The following is a 17,349-nucleotide window of genomic DNA, read 5'->3' on the forward strand; positions in this document are numbered from 1 at the left end:
GAACTTTCCAGACCATGAGTGGTTTTGTTTCACTACATGTAATGAGGACAATTAAACAAGTGCGCAGTGCAATATGAATGTCCAATACACACAATATACTGACTGGAAAGGTGAGTTCCCACAGTCAAAGTCCTGCAATAAGAGGTCAACTCTACACATGTGTTCTGTGAATGTCTCTGAGTAGGCTGATATCCCATTTCATGGGTGCACAATCCATAGGTTTGGCTGAACAGTGTGTATAAGTATGCCCCCAATTCAATTACGCAGTCTAATACATCCACAGTGCAATTTCAACTGATTTTTTCTTTTCAAATTAACTAATTATCGTGTTTTTTGTTGAATTTATATAACAACGTTCAGACCTTGTCTAGTCCAAATATGGTGTGATTCCATTATTTGTATCCGTTTGAATCACTTTCAATTGTGGCGTTTTATTTTGAAGGCGAAGAGCAAATTCCCCTATTGTAGCTATCTGATCCTTATTGTAGCCAGCTTCACACAGGGAGTGTGAGAGGAATTCAAGTAGGTAGCGAACAGAAAGAGTGATTGTGAAATCAGAAAATGGTTTGTTGTTGTCCACAGGAATAACCTATGCGACAAATTATACAAATTCATAGGCGATCTTCTTTGCGTCCGTGAGTAGCTAAGCTACGTTTTTTTATAGGGTTGTCTCAATTCTTACTGTACACTCCTGGTCGAATGACTGGAATTTTCCTGAATAGGAAATTGTTAAATTAGCATTTTGGCTAGCTAGCTAGCGAAGTTATTCTGTGGAAATCACTGCTCCACAGCACAGCAGTTTAGCGTTTTTTGGGGGAAAATACTGCAAACCTACCCGGTGAGTATTTGGCTGGTCAGATGAAATACTTTGACTGTCATTTCGCTTGCTAACGTTAACTACACATTGTATTTATATATTTTTGTAGATATACACCACTAACACACATCACCAATATGAATGCATTACGTGACAGATGTTATGCAAACGACCAGCAGGCATGACACTAGTTTCTAAAATATTGCCTTAAATGTTACTGTTGCTTATATTAACGTTGGGAGTTTATCTAGTTTTGAAATGTGTAGCTATCACAATTGACCAATTATTGTAATTGCTAACGTCAGCAATGCTGAAACGAGCTAGCTGGTTAGTTAGCTTAGCCAATTATTGGCTAGTTAACTAGCTAGTAAGGTAGGTTGTTGATGGTTATTTTAGGATTGGGATGAATTGTATAAAAAATCTTTTTTTTTAAGGATTCTAAACGCATATCGATCAAATGTCTAATCTAATTTATTAATCTGCGACCTGCATCATGTGAAGGTTGGTTGAGGATGTTGTAGCTTACACGATCTACACTTTTGAGTGTATGCTCTATTCAATCAATCAATCAAATGTATTTATAAAGCACTTTTTACATCAGCAGATGTCACAAAGTGCTATACAGAAACCCAGCCTGAAACCCCAAACAGCAAGCAATACAGATGTATGTATGCACTCACTAACTGAGGTCGCTCTGGATAAGAGCGTCTGCTAAATGACTAAAATGTCAAAATGTAGAAGCACGGTGGCTAGGAAAAACTCCATAGAAAGACAGGAACCCTAGGAAGAAACCCAGAGAGGAACCAGTCTCTGGTCCCCTTCTGGCTGTGCCGGATGGAGATTATAACAGTACATGGCCATTTAAGGCCAGATTGTTCTTCAAGATGATCAAACGTTCACAGATGACCAGCAGGGTCAAATAATAATCACAGTGGTTGTAGAGGGTTCAACAGGTCAGCACCTCAGGAGTAAATGTCAGTTGGCTTTTCATAGCCGGGCATTCAGAGGTCGAGACAGCAGGTCCGGGACAAGGTAGCACGTCCGGTGAACAGGTCAGCGTTCCCTAGCCGCACGCAGCAGCACGACCCGGTGCTAGCCTTTCTAGCTAGCCTTCATCGTTTTCAGAGTGTAGCAGCTTGCATTACGTTCCTGTGTCTACTTTAATAAACGCCACCACTGGCACAGACCCCGAAATTATTCTGGATCTGATTTATAATTAGTCAGCAAATTTTAAGTTGGTATTGAGAACATTTGAACCATGGCTAAGCCGTCCAGGTCAGGGGGTTCTTTCTTGAGATGGACTTGACATGACAGGCTGAGCAATGGTGGCTGGCTTGCCACTCAATAATTTATTACGGATACACATCTTCCTGTGGCCAGACCAGCTGGCAGAGGGAGAGAGACACAGGTTGCGACTGAAATGGCACACTATTCCCTAAGTTATGTAGTGCACTACTTTTGACCAGAACCTTATGGGCCCTGGTCAAAAGGAGTGCACTATATAGGGTGCCATTTCAGATGCAGGCACGGAGTTCAACAAACATGACTGGTCAGTTAGCCTCTCATGAGAATCTCTTCCCTACCCCCACATGCTATCTGGCCATTTGTGAGCATTACATAGCTTTCACTGAGTCTATAGGACTGGTGTGTGTGTGGGATGTCTGAGAACGTCATAGATAGACTCCCTCTCTGGGACCTGACACTGCCTGAGGCCTGCTGGATCGTAGCAGAATCATATCTAGCCTCTTCACCCAGTCTCTCTCTCTCTCTCTCTCTCTCTCTCTCTCTCTCTCTCTCTCTCTCTCTCTCATTCTCTCTCTCGCTCTCATTCTCTCTCTCGCTCTCATTCTCTCTCTCGCTCTCATTCTCTCTCTCCCTCTCATTCTCTCTCTCGCTCTCATTCTCATTCTCTCTCTCGCTCTCATTCTCTCTCTCTTGCTTTCTCATTCTCTCTTCCTTTCTCATTCTCTCTCTCTCTCATATTCTCTCTCATTCTCTTGACAGAATATAGACGCTCTTAGAGATCCCATAAAGAGTAACAGTAGAGCCCGACCTAACTAGAGATCCCATAAAGAGCAACAGTAGAGCCCAACCTAACTAGAGATCCTATAAAGATCAACAGTAGAGCCCGACCTAACTAGAGATCCCATAAAGATCAACAGTAGAGCCCGACCTAACTAGAGATCCTATAAAGAGCAACAGTAGAGCCCGACCTAACTAGAGATCCTATAAAGATCAACAGTAGAGCCCGACCTAACTAGAGATCCTATAAAGAGCAACAGTAGAGCCCGACCTAACTAGAGATCCTATAAAGAGCAACAGTAGAGCCCGACCTAACTAGAGATCCTATAAAGAGCAACAGTAGAGCCCAACCTAACTAGAGATCCTATAAAGGCCTCTCACTGTGGGTCAGGCAGGCTAACGTCTAATTTCTGCTCTGTCTATGTCCACAGAACGGTTTAAAGATTTAGTTATTTTTACTCATAACTGACCTTTGTCTTTATTGGCTACACCTTATTGTGTATGTGCAGCGTTATCTCCTGTGTTCCAGTGTTGGGATCTTAGCAGGTGGACTTTGAGCTCAACTTAGACTTTTATGGCACTGAAGAATGTGACCTGAAAATACCCCCCCGGTTACATATAAGGTGGAGTAATTGTCTTTAACCGGTTACATAGTTCTGCCATGGCAGACCTCCAAGCTTATTGGTATTTACCGACATTAGCCCGGGGATTGAAAAGTTGACTTTTTATTGTTTTGTCAGAAATGTTGAGCCTTAAGCTTAGTTTAGCTACTCGTCAGCTTTATAAAGAACAGGGAACATACGTTATGCCATGGGACAGGGCTACAGTCGGCCCCTGGTTATAAGGTGCTCTGTGGGAGCTCTGGCTATGAGTTGATTATGTCATGTTGTACAACCAAGCAAGAAAAAATACAACAGGAGGAACGATCTCTGAAACGCGCCTGGATTCAACGACTGTAGATTGTTAGCCGTTCAGGAAGGTTTTTGTACAGTTTGAGTTCGGACCGGCCTTGATTTCCTTCCATCTACTCTCACTGACTGCCTCAGCCTAGTGAAGAATCAGTGTAATGTTGTGTTTTTGTATAGGCTAGTTCCTCAATGACAGACACACATTGCAATGCCCGGTGAATTAAAGGGTTTACGTGTCCTAATCATTCAAAAGATTGCTCAGAAAACCAGGTGTTTTAATCGGCGTATGCTATTGCTTACTCTGATTATAACCTTACACCCATTAAGATAGGCAGATGGTGTTTACATGACTAAATCGATACTCTGCCTACTGCCATATTCAGTTTAATATCAAATTAATAGTGTGCATGTAAACATGCTAATTGATGCATAAGGTGCTGGGAAGGAAATGAAAGACCTTGTTATTAGGCATGCTAATTGCGGTATATTTTGCTGCCGACTAACGGACCCTCATTAACCGGTCAACAATCGGGTACATTTTTTCCAAACAGTAAAATGACGTGACCAACAGAAAACACTATTAGAGATCTGTATATAATGACAAGATGCTTATGTTTCCGTCCCAACATTGGAAACATATTGGGCTTATTTTGGACAGATTTTGGTGAGCGTGAAACCTCTAGCTTTGCCTCTTCCTCTCTGGTACTATGCATGCATACAAGGACCAGACCTTTTTCATTAAGAGCTTAGTGGCCCTTTGAACTGTAAGATGATAGGCTTGATATTGTTGCATGTTTCCTGTTATTGAACATGCAACTCCTGTAATGAAGCAGCTAATAAAACGTCAATTTCAAACATTTGCAAAATGCAATTTGTGGAAAACACCGTTCTAAACCTAATGCGAGCAGTTTTGACAGAGAGAAATCTCAGTTAGAAACTTAGAAAGAGGGGGAATCTAAAGATGCAACAACTAGGATTGGGTTGCTAATATGACTGGGATTGTGCCTTTGGCTTCTGGACAAGGAAATAAAGTTGATATGAAAACCAATAGAACAGGAGAGAAATGCTGGTTAATGGCATGAGGAAGGTCCCCTGTAGCTCAGTTGGTAGAGCATGGCGCTTGCAATGCCAGGGTTGTGGGTTCGTTTCCCACGGGGGGCCAGTATGAAAATGTATGCACTCACTAACTGTAAATTGCTCTGGATAAGAGCGTCTGCTAAATGACTAAAATGTACAATGTAAATGGAAGTCTTTATAAAATAATTGCCTCCACGTTTCTACGGATGGATTTTGGCTAGGCTACTTTGAAGCAAGGTAAGACATGCCTCATTATTTTAAGTAAAGTAAAACATTCAGGTTTCAAACAATTATGCTGCCTCACGCTCACATTGCGTTATGCTGCCTCCAGCTCACATTGCGTTATGCTGCCTCCAGCTCACATTGCGTTATGCTGCCTCCAGCTCACATTGCGTTATGCTGCCTCCAGCTCACATTGCGTTATGCTGCCTCCAGCTCATATTGCGTTATGTTGCCTCCAGCTCAAATTGCGTTATGCTGCCTCCAGCTCACATTGCGTTATGCTGCCTCCAGCTCATATTGCGTTATGCTGCCTCGTTCATTAGTGGGGGAAATTGAAAAGAGACTAAGAAAATGCAGTCCCAGAAATTCAAGAACAATTACTGCCAAAGAAGGATGCTGTGTCGGTTGTTCGGGTTATATTGGTTATAAACCTAGTGACATGGAGCAGTGTGTTATAAACCTAGTGACATGGAGCAGAGTGTTATAAACCTAGTGACATGGAGCAGAGTGTTATAAACCTAGTGACATGGAGCAGTGTGTTATAAACCTAGTGACATGGAGCAGAGTGTTATAAACCTAGTGACATGGAGCAGAGTGTTATAAACCTAGTGACATGGAGCAGAGTGTTATAAACCTAGTGACATGGAGCAGAGTGTTATAAACCTAGTGACATGGAGCAGAGTGTTATAAACCTAGTGACATGGAGCAGAGTGTTATAAACCTAGTGACATGGAGCAGAGTGTTATAAACCTAGTGACATGGAGCAGAGTGTTATAAACCTAGTGACATGGAGCAGAGTGTTATAAACCTAGTGACATGGAGCAGAGTGTTATAAACCTAGTGACATGGAGCAGAGTGTTATAAACCTAGTGACGTGGAGCAGAGTGTTATAAACCTAGTGACGTGGAGCAGAGTGTTATAAACCTAGTGACGTGGAGCAGAGTGTTATAAACCTAGTGACGTGGAGCAGAGTGTTATAAACCTAGTGACATGGCGCAGAGTGTTATAAACCTAGTGACATGGAGCAGAGTGTTATAAACCTAGTGACATGGAGCAGAGTGTTATAAACCTAGTGACATGGAGCAGAGTGTTATAAACCTAGTGACATGGAGCAGAGTGTTATAAACCTAGTGACATGGAGCAGAGTGTTATAAACCTAGTGACGTGGAGCAGAGTGTTATAAACCTAGTGACGTGGAGCAGTGTGTTATAAACCTAGTGACGTGGAGCAGTGTGTTATAAACCTAGTGACATGGAGCAGAGTGTTATAAACCTAGTGACATGGAGCAGAGTGTTATAAACCTAGTGACATGGAGCAGAGTGTTATAAACCTAGTGACATGGAGCAGAGTGTTATAAACCTAGTGACATGGAGCAGAGTGTTATAAACCTAGTGACATGGAGCAGAGTGTTATAAACCTAGTGACGTGGAGCAGAGTGTTATAAACCTAGTGACATGGAGCAGAGTGTTATAAACCTAGTGACGTGGAGCAGTGTGGTATAAACCTAGTGACATGGAGCAGAGTGTTATAAACCTAGTGACATGGAGCAGAGTGTTATAAACCTAGTGACGTGGAGCAGAGTGTTATAAACCTAGTGACATGGAGCAGAGTGTTATAAACCTAGTGACATGGAGCAGAGTGAGACAGAGTGTTATAAACCTAGTGACATGGAGAAGAGTGTTATAAACCTAGTGACATGGAGCAGAGTGTTATAAACCTAGTGACATGGAGCAGAGTGTTATAAACCTAGTGACGTGGAGCAGAGTGTTATAAACCTAGTGACATGGAGCAGAGTGTTATAAACCTAGTGACATGGAGCAGAGTGTTATAAACCTAGTGACGTGGAGCAGAGTGTTATAAACCTAGTGACGTGGAGCAGAGTGTTATAAACCTAGTGACATGGAGCAGTGTGTTATAAACCTAGTGACATGGAGCAGAGTGTTATAAACCTAGTGACATGGAGCAGAGTGTTATAAACCTAGTGACATGGAGCAGAGTGTTATAAACCTAGTGACATGGAGCAGAGTGTTATAAACCTAGTGACATGGAGCAGAGTGTTATAAACCTAGTGACATGGAGCAGAGTGTTATAAACCTAATGACATGGAGCAGAGTGTTATAAACCTAGTGACATAGAGCAGAGTGTTATAAACCTAGTGACATGGAGCAGAGTGTTATAAACCTAGTGACATGGAGCAGAGTGTTATAAACCTAGTGACATGGAGCAGAGTGTTATAAACCTAGTGACGTGGAGCAGTGTGTTATAAACCTAGTGACGTGGAGCAGAGTGTTATAAACCTAGTGACGTGGAGCAGAGTGTTATAAACCTAGTGACGTGGAGCAGAGTGTTATAAACCTAGTGACGTGGAGCAGTGTGTTATAAACCTAGTGACATGGAGCAGAGTGTTATAAACCTAGTGACATGGAGCAGAGTGTTATAAACCTAGTGACATGGAGCAGAGTGTTATAAACCTAGTGACATGGAGCAGTGTGTTATAAACCTAGTGACATGGAGCAGAGTTGGACAGTTTGCTTGAACTGTCGCACAACTAGAGGAACCACTCGAGGAAACACAAGCAACTTATTCATTTGAAACACAGGCATGTAATAAAGCATGGCGATTGTGAATGAGGCAGAGGCCAACAAGCATCATGACAAGGACAAAGCCCAGTTGCTCAATCCATTACGGAATGGTCTGCACACACAACTCCCAACGCAACACACTCACTTATGGAATGAAGTAACAGATGCCATAACGTACCACATCGCAAAAGACGTGGCACAAAATTCAACAGTTGGAACAAAGTGGGTCCAAGATGGTGGTTCACACTCTGGACAAGAAATACAAAATGCCATGTACAAGAAACGCCATGCCAAAATAGCATGGGAGCTGAAACAGGATCACTATTTCACGACAACATCTGGAGCCCTAAATGTCATTGACACTGCACTACATCCATGCCGAATGGAAGCTGCGCGGCAGGTGCTTGCAGACTGCTTGCTTTCCAGAGGACCCCACCGGGGAGATAATAGCCCAGGCCCGGGGGGCTGCAGGACTCGCTAGCGGCCAGGCATCAGCCAGAAGAGAAGCAGGTGTGCGTCACAAAGGACAGTGGGGCAAACGTTGCAAAAGCCACCAACCTAAATCGATGGACGAGGTTGCAGTGTTTTGGCCATCGACTTCACCTTGCCATCGGTATTAGAGTATGTGAGCGGAGTGGAGCGAGGAGTGGAGCAAGGAGTGGAGCGTGCCCAATTTGACTGGATCGTGGAGCGAGTTTCCCAAAGGCTGGAGAGTCGGCCTTATCGCCTGCTCCGATTTCACTCCAGTAGCGCTCACTTCAGGAGCTCAGGGCGTGCCCGGCCCAGCATGCATTTGTAGTCTACTTGTGTGCTGCTAATAGCCCTTTGCTTTAGCTAGCGTCATGGAGTTCGCTAAATATTTTCATAAAGAAACGAATAAAAACACACAGGTGCTAAATCAAGGTGACTTACAAAGATGAGGACCAAGAGCAAGCGAGGGAGTGTGGTGATGTAGTGTCCACAACTAACGAATCATTGTGAAATCTGAAAAGACATGTATCACGAATGCACGATGGTTACTCTTAAGTAAGTCACAGCCTATATGTGCAATTTATAGACTATAATAATTTAATACAACAAAATGTTGTTTAAATGCTTAGCCCTTTATGTCCCTGCCAGACTAGTGTCGCTCTCGCAAATGCTTCACATTGTATTTCTTTGTAGGCTATAGCCTTGAAATAATATAGGCTAAATAATGAATATTCGTTCCTTCTTAGGCTCCCTGTCTGGCTCCTGACCTATGTAGAGTGTTTATATTCTGTTTAATACGACATGTAACCTGAAATGTATCTGTATCTGAAATGATGAGCGCTTCTCAGTCACCTTTTTCATGTTTATTAAAATACTTTTCATTCAAATCATATGGTTTGATTTCAATACTTCAAAAACCAAATGGTAGGTCCAGGTAGTCACAAAAATAGATGGGTGTTGGTTAAATTGTGATCTTAATGAATGGAGTGAATTTTGAGCTGGATTTTTTATTTTTATTTTTTTGTGAGCGTGGAGCGGTTTTTAGCGGAGTGGTTGGAAAGGATGCTGGATTTCCAACCGCTCAACTCCGCTCACATACTTTGATCGGTCTGTATTGTAATAAAGTTAAATATATAGACCTACATTTTGATTTGCGTTTGGAGCAAAAAAATATGCTGCAATTACCAAACACCAATATACTGATGGACTTGAACATGCTTTTAAATGCTACTACATTTGAAATCAGAAATAAATGAATGTTTAAAATACAGGTCTCTTTCTGTAGCTGTGTTATATCATCTTATAAATCATATGCTGGAAATAACTTAGGCTGATATATTATGGCAATGTCTTTGATGTAAAAAGGGCGCTAATGGAGAGTAACTGTGCACCTCCCCCCAAAATAATTTATCGCAATTTATTGTAAAAATTTGCAATTGATCACGATATGGATTTTTTGTCCAGCTCTACACATGTCCTTGTTTCCCTGTGTGTGCACGTGCGTGTTCATGGCAAAGTGATATTGAGCGACTGAGAGACTGAGAGACTGAGAGACTGAGTGGCGCAGTGGTCTAAGGCACTGCATCGCAGTGCTAGCTGTGCCACTAGAGATCCTGGTTCGAATCCAGGCTCTGTCGTAGCCGGCCGCGACCGGGAGACCCATGGGGTGGCGCACAATTGGCCCAGCGTCGTCTAGGGTAGGGGAGTCAATGGCCGGCAGGGGATGTAGCTCAGTTGGTAGAGCATGGCGTTTGCAACGCCAGGGTTGTGGGTTCGATTCCCAAGGGGGGGGTATGAAAAAAAAATAAAAAATAAATGTAACAATAATGTATGCACTCACTAACTGTAAGTCGCTCTGGATAAGAGTGTCTGCTAAATTACGTAAATGTAATGTAAATGATACGGTACGCCACTCCCACATCGTCTCTGACTTGACCTGAGCTGTGGTTTTAAATCAAATCAAATTTTATTTGTCACATACACGTGTTTAGCAGATGTTATTGCGGGTGTAGCGAAATGCTTGTGCTTCTAGCTCCAACAGTGCAGTAATATCTAACAAGTAATATCTAACCATTTCACAACATATACCCAATACACACACATCTAGTAAGGAATGGAATTTAAGAATATATACATATATGGACAAGCAATGACAGAGCAGCATGGACTAAGATACAGTAGAATATTATAGTATAGAATACAGTATATACATATGAGATGAGTAGTGCAAGATATGTAAACATTATTAAAGTGACTAGTGTTCCATTTCTTAAAGTGGCCAGTGATTTCAATAGGCAGCAGCAGCCTCTAGTGTGCTAGTGATGGCTATTTAACAGTCTGATGGCCTTGAGATAGAAGCTGTTTTTCATTCTCTTGGTCCCAGCTTTGATGCACCTGTAATGACCTCGCCTTCTGGATGATAGCGGGGTGAACCGGCAGTGGCTCGGGTGGTTGTGTCCTTGATGATCTTTTTGGCCTTCCTGTGACATCGGGTGCTGTAGGTGTCTTGGAGGGCGGGTAGTTTGCCCCCGGTAATGGGTTCGGCAGACCGCACCACCCTCTGGAGAGCCCTGCGGTTGCGGGCGGTGCAGTTGCCGTACCAGGCGGTGATACAGCCCGACAGGATGCTCTCAATTGTGCATCTGTAAAAGTTTGTGAGGGTTTTAGGTGCCAAGCCAAATTTATTCAGCCTTCTTCACCACACTGTCTGTGTGGGTGGACCATTTCAGTTTGTGAGTAATGTTTACGCCAAGGAACTTGAAGCTTTCCACCTTCCTCACTGCGGTCCCGTCGATGTGGATAGGGGGGTGCACCCTCTGCTGTTTCCTGAAGTCCACGATTATCTCCTTTGTTTTGTTGACATTGAGTAAGAGGTTATTTTCCCGGCACCACACTCCCAGAGCCCTCACCTCCTCCCTGTAGGCGGTCTCGTCATTGTTGATAATCAAGCCTACTACTGTTGTATCATCTGCAAACTTGATGATTTGAGTTGGAGGCGTGCTTGGCCACGCAGTCATGGGTGAACAGGGAGTACAGGAGGGGGCTGAGCACGCATCCTTGTGGGGCCCCAGTGTTGAGGATCAGCGAAGTGGAGATGTTGATATGTTGTTTCCTACCTTCACCACCTGGGGGCGGCCCGTCAAGAAGTCCAGGACCCAGTTGCACAGGGCGCGGTTCAGACCCAGGGCCTCAAGCTTAATGAAGAGCTTGGAGGGTACTATGATGTTGCATGCTGAGCTATAGTCAATTAACAGCATTCTTACATAGGTATTCCTCTTGTCCAGATGGGATAGGGCAGTGTGATGGCGATTGCATCGTCTGTGGATCTATTGGCGCGGTAAGCAAATTGAAGTGGGTCTAGGGTGTCAGGTAAGGTGGAGGTGATATGATCCTTGACTAGTCTCTCAAAGCACTTCATGATGACAGAGGTGAGTGCTACGGGGCGATAGTCATTTAGTTCAGTTACCTTTGTCTTCTTGGGGACAGGAACAATGGTGGCCATCTTGAAGCATGTGGGAACAGCAGACTGGGAAAGGGAGAGATTGAATATGTCTATAAACACACGAGCCAGCTGGTCTGCGCATGCTCTGAGGACGCGGCTAGGGATGCCGTCTGGGCCGGCAGCCTTGCGGGGGTTAACATGCTTAAATGTCTTACTCACATCAACCACGGAGTAGGAGAGTCCACATTCCTTGGTAGTGGGCCTCGTCGGTGGCACTGTGTTATCCTCAAAGCGGGTGAAGAAGGTGTTTAGCTTGTCTGGAAGTGAGACGTCGGCGACGTGGCTGGTTTTCCTTTTGTAGTCCGTGATTGTTTGTAGACCCTGCCACATACGTCTCGTGTCTGAGCCGTAAAGTCATCTGCTTCTGTAAAGTCATATTCCTGGTCGTAATGCTGGTAGTTCTGGTGAGTTACCGCCGCTCTGATATCCAATAGTTTTTCCCGGCTGTATGTAATGATACAAAACACTTTCTGAGCTAATCATGTAAAAAAATAATACATAAAAAAACAAAATACCGCAAAGTTTCCTAAGAGCTAGTGGCGAGGCCGCCATCCTCGTCAGCGCCAGGTACTCTCCTGTGCTCAAGAAACAACCGTGAACAAAACAGAACACGAGGCTTCTGTTCTACTCAGACCTACAGTCATTAAGCTGGAAGACCTCTGACCTCTTGTATTGCGTTTGGAAACAGCCTGTGTGGAACAGCAGGGCCTATGGTTGTTCTCTAGGCTGTTGGGTAATGGCTGGGGCTCCCAGAGGACGGAGCGCCAGTGGGAAGAAACCGAACACTGCCCGTCGTAGCCCAGCATAAGGAGACAGAGTGCTGTAAGAGTACACCTTCAGAGTACACCTTCAGAGTACACCTTCAGAGTACACCTTCAGAGTACACCTTCAGTGTCACTGCTGTCTGTCTGTCTTTCTCACCAGACTAGACCTGTAGTTCAGTACAATACAATGGTTTGCCACAGCTTATAACCGCTCGCTCTCACTCTTTATCTATCTCTCTATCTCTCTATCTCTCTCTCTATTCTCTCTATTCTATCTATCTTATCTATCCATCCAGTTGATATTCAGTCCCGGGAGAGCAGTTGGGAGCTAAGCTGATCGCTGGTGACTTCCCTGAGAAGCTGGTGTTGGACTGGAGCAGCCAGCTATGGCCATGAGCCAGGGGACGCTCCTCCTCCCTCTGTGGATCAGAGCCAACATGGAGGTTTAGCCCAGACAGACGCTGAGCGAGTGTTCAGGTAAGATGATGTTTTATTTATAGGACCTCTCTCTCTCTCTGAGGCGCTATGAAACCTACTTTATCTCCCAGCAGCCTCTGCTCTCGTCCTGAGCCAAGTATAGCAGTGTGTTGTTGTGATTTGGAAAATTGAGTTGTTTGAGGAAATGTTCAAGACACTGCTTCTGTGAAGAATGATAGTGGCTGGTAAAGAATGTAGAATGATGATATGGGCATGGAGATTATGGTGGAGCAGATCATGTTATTTGTGGTAACCCATCCCTGATATTAAAGACATCACTCCTATGTTCACTTTCAGTCTCTTTAATTCCTGTGAAATGTGGCCTGTCTTAGCCAACAAGACATTCCTCACTCTAGCTCTGTCTTTATCCAAGCTCTCTACTTTTACGTCAGTCACGAGTGAGAGATCAACCAAGAGAGACGGAGTGGCCTGTACATTCTTCTAACTACAGTCTATATGGCTCTAAACTCCCCATCTCCCCGTAACTACCGTCTATATGGCTCTAAACTCCCCATCTCCCCGTAACTACCGTCTATATGGCTCTAAACTCCCCATCTCCCCATAACTACCGTCTATATGGCTCTAAACTCCCCATCTCCCCATAACTACAGTCTATATGGCTCTAAACTCCCCATCTCCCCATAACTACCGTCTATATGGCTCTAAACTCCCCATCTCCCCATAACTACCGTCTATATGGCTCTAAACTCCCCATAACTACCGTCTATATGGCTCTAAACTCCCCATCTCCCCATAACTACCGTCTATATGGCTCTAAACTCCCCATCTCCCCATAACTACCGTCTATATGGCGCTAAACTCCCCATAACTACCGTCTATATGGCTCTAAACTCCCCATAACTACCGTCTATATGGCTCTAAACTCCCCATCTCCCCGTAACTACAGTCTATATGGCTCTAAACTCCCCATCTCCCCATAACTACCGTCTATATGGCTCTAAACTCCCCATCTCCCCATAACTACCATCTATATGGCTCTAAACTCCCCATAACTACCGTCCATATGGCTCTAAACTCCCCATCTCCCCGTAACTACCGTCTATATGGCTCTAAACTCCCCATCTCCCCATAACTACAGTCTATATGGCTCTAAACTCCCCATCTCCCCATAACTACCGTCTATATGGCTCTAAACTCCCCATCTCCCCGTAACTACCGTCTATATGGCTCTAAACTCCCCATAACTACCGTCCATATGGCTCTAAACTCCCCATAACTACAGTCTATATGGCTCTAAACTCCCCATCTCCCCATAACTACAGTCTATATGGCTCTAAACTCCCCATCTCCCCGTAACTACAGTCTATATGGCTCTAAACTCCCCATAACTACCGTCTATATGGCTCTAAACTCCCCATCTCCCCATAACTACCGTCTATATGGCTCTAAACTCCCCATCTCCCCATAACTACAGTCTATATGGCTCTAAACTCCCCATCTCCCCATAACTACCGTCTATATGGCTCTAAACTCCCCATCTCCCCATAACTACCGTCTATATGGCTCTAAACTCCCCATCTCCCCATAACTACCGTCTATATGGCTCTAAACTCCCCATCTCCCCATAACTACAGTCTATATGGCTCTAAACTCCCCATCTCCCCGTAACTACCGTCTATATGGCTCTAAACTCCCCATCTCCCCGTAACTACCGTCCATATGGCTCTAAACTCCCCATCTCCCCATAACTACAGTCTATATGGCTCTAAACTCCCCATCTCCCCGTAACTACCGTCTATATGGCTCTAAACTCCCCATAACTACCGTCCATATGGCTCTAAACTCCCCATAACTACCGTCTATATGGCTCTAAACTCCCCATAACTACAGTCTATATGGCTCTAAACTCCCCATCTCCCCATAACTACAGTCTATATGGCTCTAAACTCCCCATCTCCCCGTAACTACCGTCCATATGGCTCTAAACTCCCCATAACTACAGTCTATATGGCTCTAAACTCCCCATCTCCCCATAACTACCGTCTATATGGCTCTAAACTCCCCATCTCCCCGTAACTACAGTCTATATTTCTCTAAACTCCCCATCTCCCCATAACTACCGTCTATATGGCTCTAAACTCCCCATCTCCCCATAACTACAGTCTATATGGCTCTAAACTCCCCATCTCCCCATAACTACAGTCTATATGGCTCTAAACTCCCCATCTCCCCATAACTACCGTCTATATGGCTCTAAACTCCCCATCTCCCCATAACTACAGTCTATATGGCTCTAAACTCCCCATCTCCCCATAACTACCGTCTATATGGCTCTAAACTCCCCATAACTACCGTCTATATGGCTCTAAACTCCCCATCTCCCCATAACTACCGTCTATATGGCTCTAAACTCCCCATCTCCCCATAACTACCGTCTATATGGCTCTAAACTCCCCATAACTACCGTCTATATGGCTCTAAACTCCCCATCTCCCCGTAACTACAGTCTATATGGCTCTAAACTCCCCATCTACCAGAAAAAGTCTTTAAATTAATTAGAAATGCATCAAAACACAATGTTGAAGTAAAGACCCCTGCCAACTAATATCAACACATATTTCGTTTTGGAAAAATTATTGCCTTGTGTAAGTTTAAGAAATATTTCCCTGTGCCTTGAAATTACGCCACCAAAAACCCAAATATCTTTAAGATATTTTCTAATTTCTCTCCCTCATGAGGAGGGAGGATAATGACATTTCACAGAGTAACAAGTAAAATTAGTTACTTTTTACTGATATCTATTTGGTTTATGAATTAAGTGATTCAAACCCAATTCTGTTACCAAATCTGTAACGGAATTACTGCAATTGAATTGACTACAATGGGCAATCATAGTAGTTAAAAATCACAGTTGGGTCACCTGCTACATTCCTCCGTTCCACTGGTGTACTGTTGCGTTCAACTCATAACTGTTTTCTTTCTTTTTCTGTCGTCTGGTGGTCAAAGCAAATGTGTGAAAACATTTCTGGACAACCTGTCTCTCGCTCTCTCTCACTTTTTGACACCTACCCATGATCCCCCTCTCTTTCCATTTACTGTAACCAGCATCCTTACTCACTGAGCACCGATCAACACCAGACGTACATGGACTTTGAAAAGTCGTTGAAATTGGGTCAGTCCGCCCTGCCTTGATTTCAACTTACACAGACGTTGTTTATTTTTTATATTTTTTTATATGACCGGGACCGGCTTTAATTTCAACGTCCACAGATGTTGCTTTTTGGTCCGGACCGGTCTTGATTTGACCCAAACATAGATGTCCATGATTGGTTCAGATTTGGGCCAATCCAATCCACACCGAACCAAACCTGAACCAATCATAGATGTCTATGTTTCACATGTGGGTGTAGAGCACAGTCGAGGACAGTAAAAATGGTGTAGAGTATAGTACAGTAGATTTCCCCAACAGTAGAGCATTATACCCCCAACTGCAGTGTACCCCCTCACATTTGTGTTGTTGCCCTGGACAAACTAATCTGATTCAACTAATTGATGGCTTGATGATTAGTTGACAAGTTGAATAAGGTGTGCTTGGGGGCTACAACAAAAATGTGTGTTGTTGGGAGGACTGGAGTAGGCTTGGGCGATATACCATATACCGGGGTATTTGGAAAAAGCTTTTCAATACCGTCAGTACCGTTGAAACTATTTATTTGAAGTTTTTTTTTTAATAATTTGAATATTTGTAGATACTTTTTTAAGTAAATAACTGCAGTGAACTTTTGCATTACGTTAGCAGATAAAGAACATCGCGTTCTTCTTTTCACCTGTCACATTATTATGAAGCTTACCGGTAGTCCCCAGTCCCGTGTCACGTGATGTTTGTTTACAAGCACAACGAAGAGACCGGAGTCTTGTGAGTCACTCTCTGTCGTGCAGCATGCACCAGGTGATCTAATTACAGGATGGAATTCACAACTAAATGTTTGCCAGCTAGATATCTTATAACTATTAAGTTAACTGTCTAAAATGTGTTAAATGCTCTGCAGTTGTGGATTTGGTTAGCTAATTAGTAGCTAGTTAGCTAAGTGGTTAGTTTCTCCCGAAATCAAGCATTCACTTGCTAACAGCAGAGAAATCCCCTCCTGGATCAAGAGCCTTGGTAACAGCAGAGAATTCCCTCCTGGATCAAGAGCCTTGGTAACAGCAGAGAATCCCCTCCTGGATCAAGAGCCTTGCTGGCTAATATTAGTTTTGTGCGTGCAGCAAACTGTGAGTAGCATTTTTTTTAGATACTTGTATAGTTTAGGTCAGAAACGGTACAAAAATGTTCGCAATACGCTTGTTAGCATTTAGTTCGCATTCTCTATGGGATTTTACATTGCTAACCTTAGGAGTACAGAGTATCAGTGGGGTTTGAAAACAGCACCCCTTGTGTTCAGTGCCGGTGTTACCGAATATCCTGGTATGGCACAAGGTCGGTATGAAGGTATGCCAATCTGCATACCGACCAAGCCTACACTGCAGTAGAGTACAGTAAAGTTTG

At 43.7% G+C, this 17,349-nt stretch overlaps 1 protein-coding gene across 1 annotated transcript in view; it reads left to right on the forward strand.

Annotated features, from left to right (window-relative positions):
* Positions 1-477: 477 nt before the first annotated feature.
* The window catches only part of LOC121536357 (FHF complex subunit HOOK interacting protein 1B-like), a 109,049-nt gene continuing 92,177 nt past the window's right edge, over positions 478-17,349 (forward strand). Inside the window, exons 1-2 of the mRNA XM_045206767.1 lie at positions 478-838; positions 12,662-12,842. The gene's annotated coding sequence lies outside the window, so the exon portion shown is untranslated. The remainder of the gene's footprint in view (positions 839-12,661; positions 12,843-17,349) is intronic.

The sequence above is a fragment of the Coregonus clupeaformis genome, chromosome 23, assembly GCF_020615455.1.
Source record: "Coregonus clupeaformis isolate EN_2021a chromosome 23, ASM2061545v1, whole genome shotgun sequence".
Taxonomy (NCBI): Eukaryota; Metazoa; Chordata; class Actinopteri; order Salmoniformes; family Salmonidae; genus Coregonus; species Coregonus clupeaformis.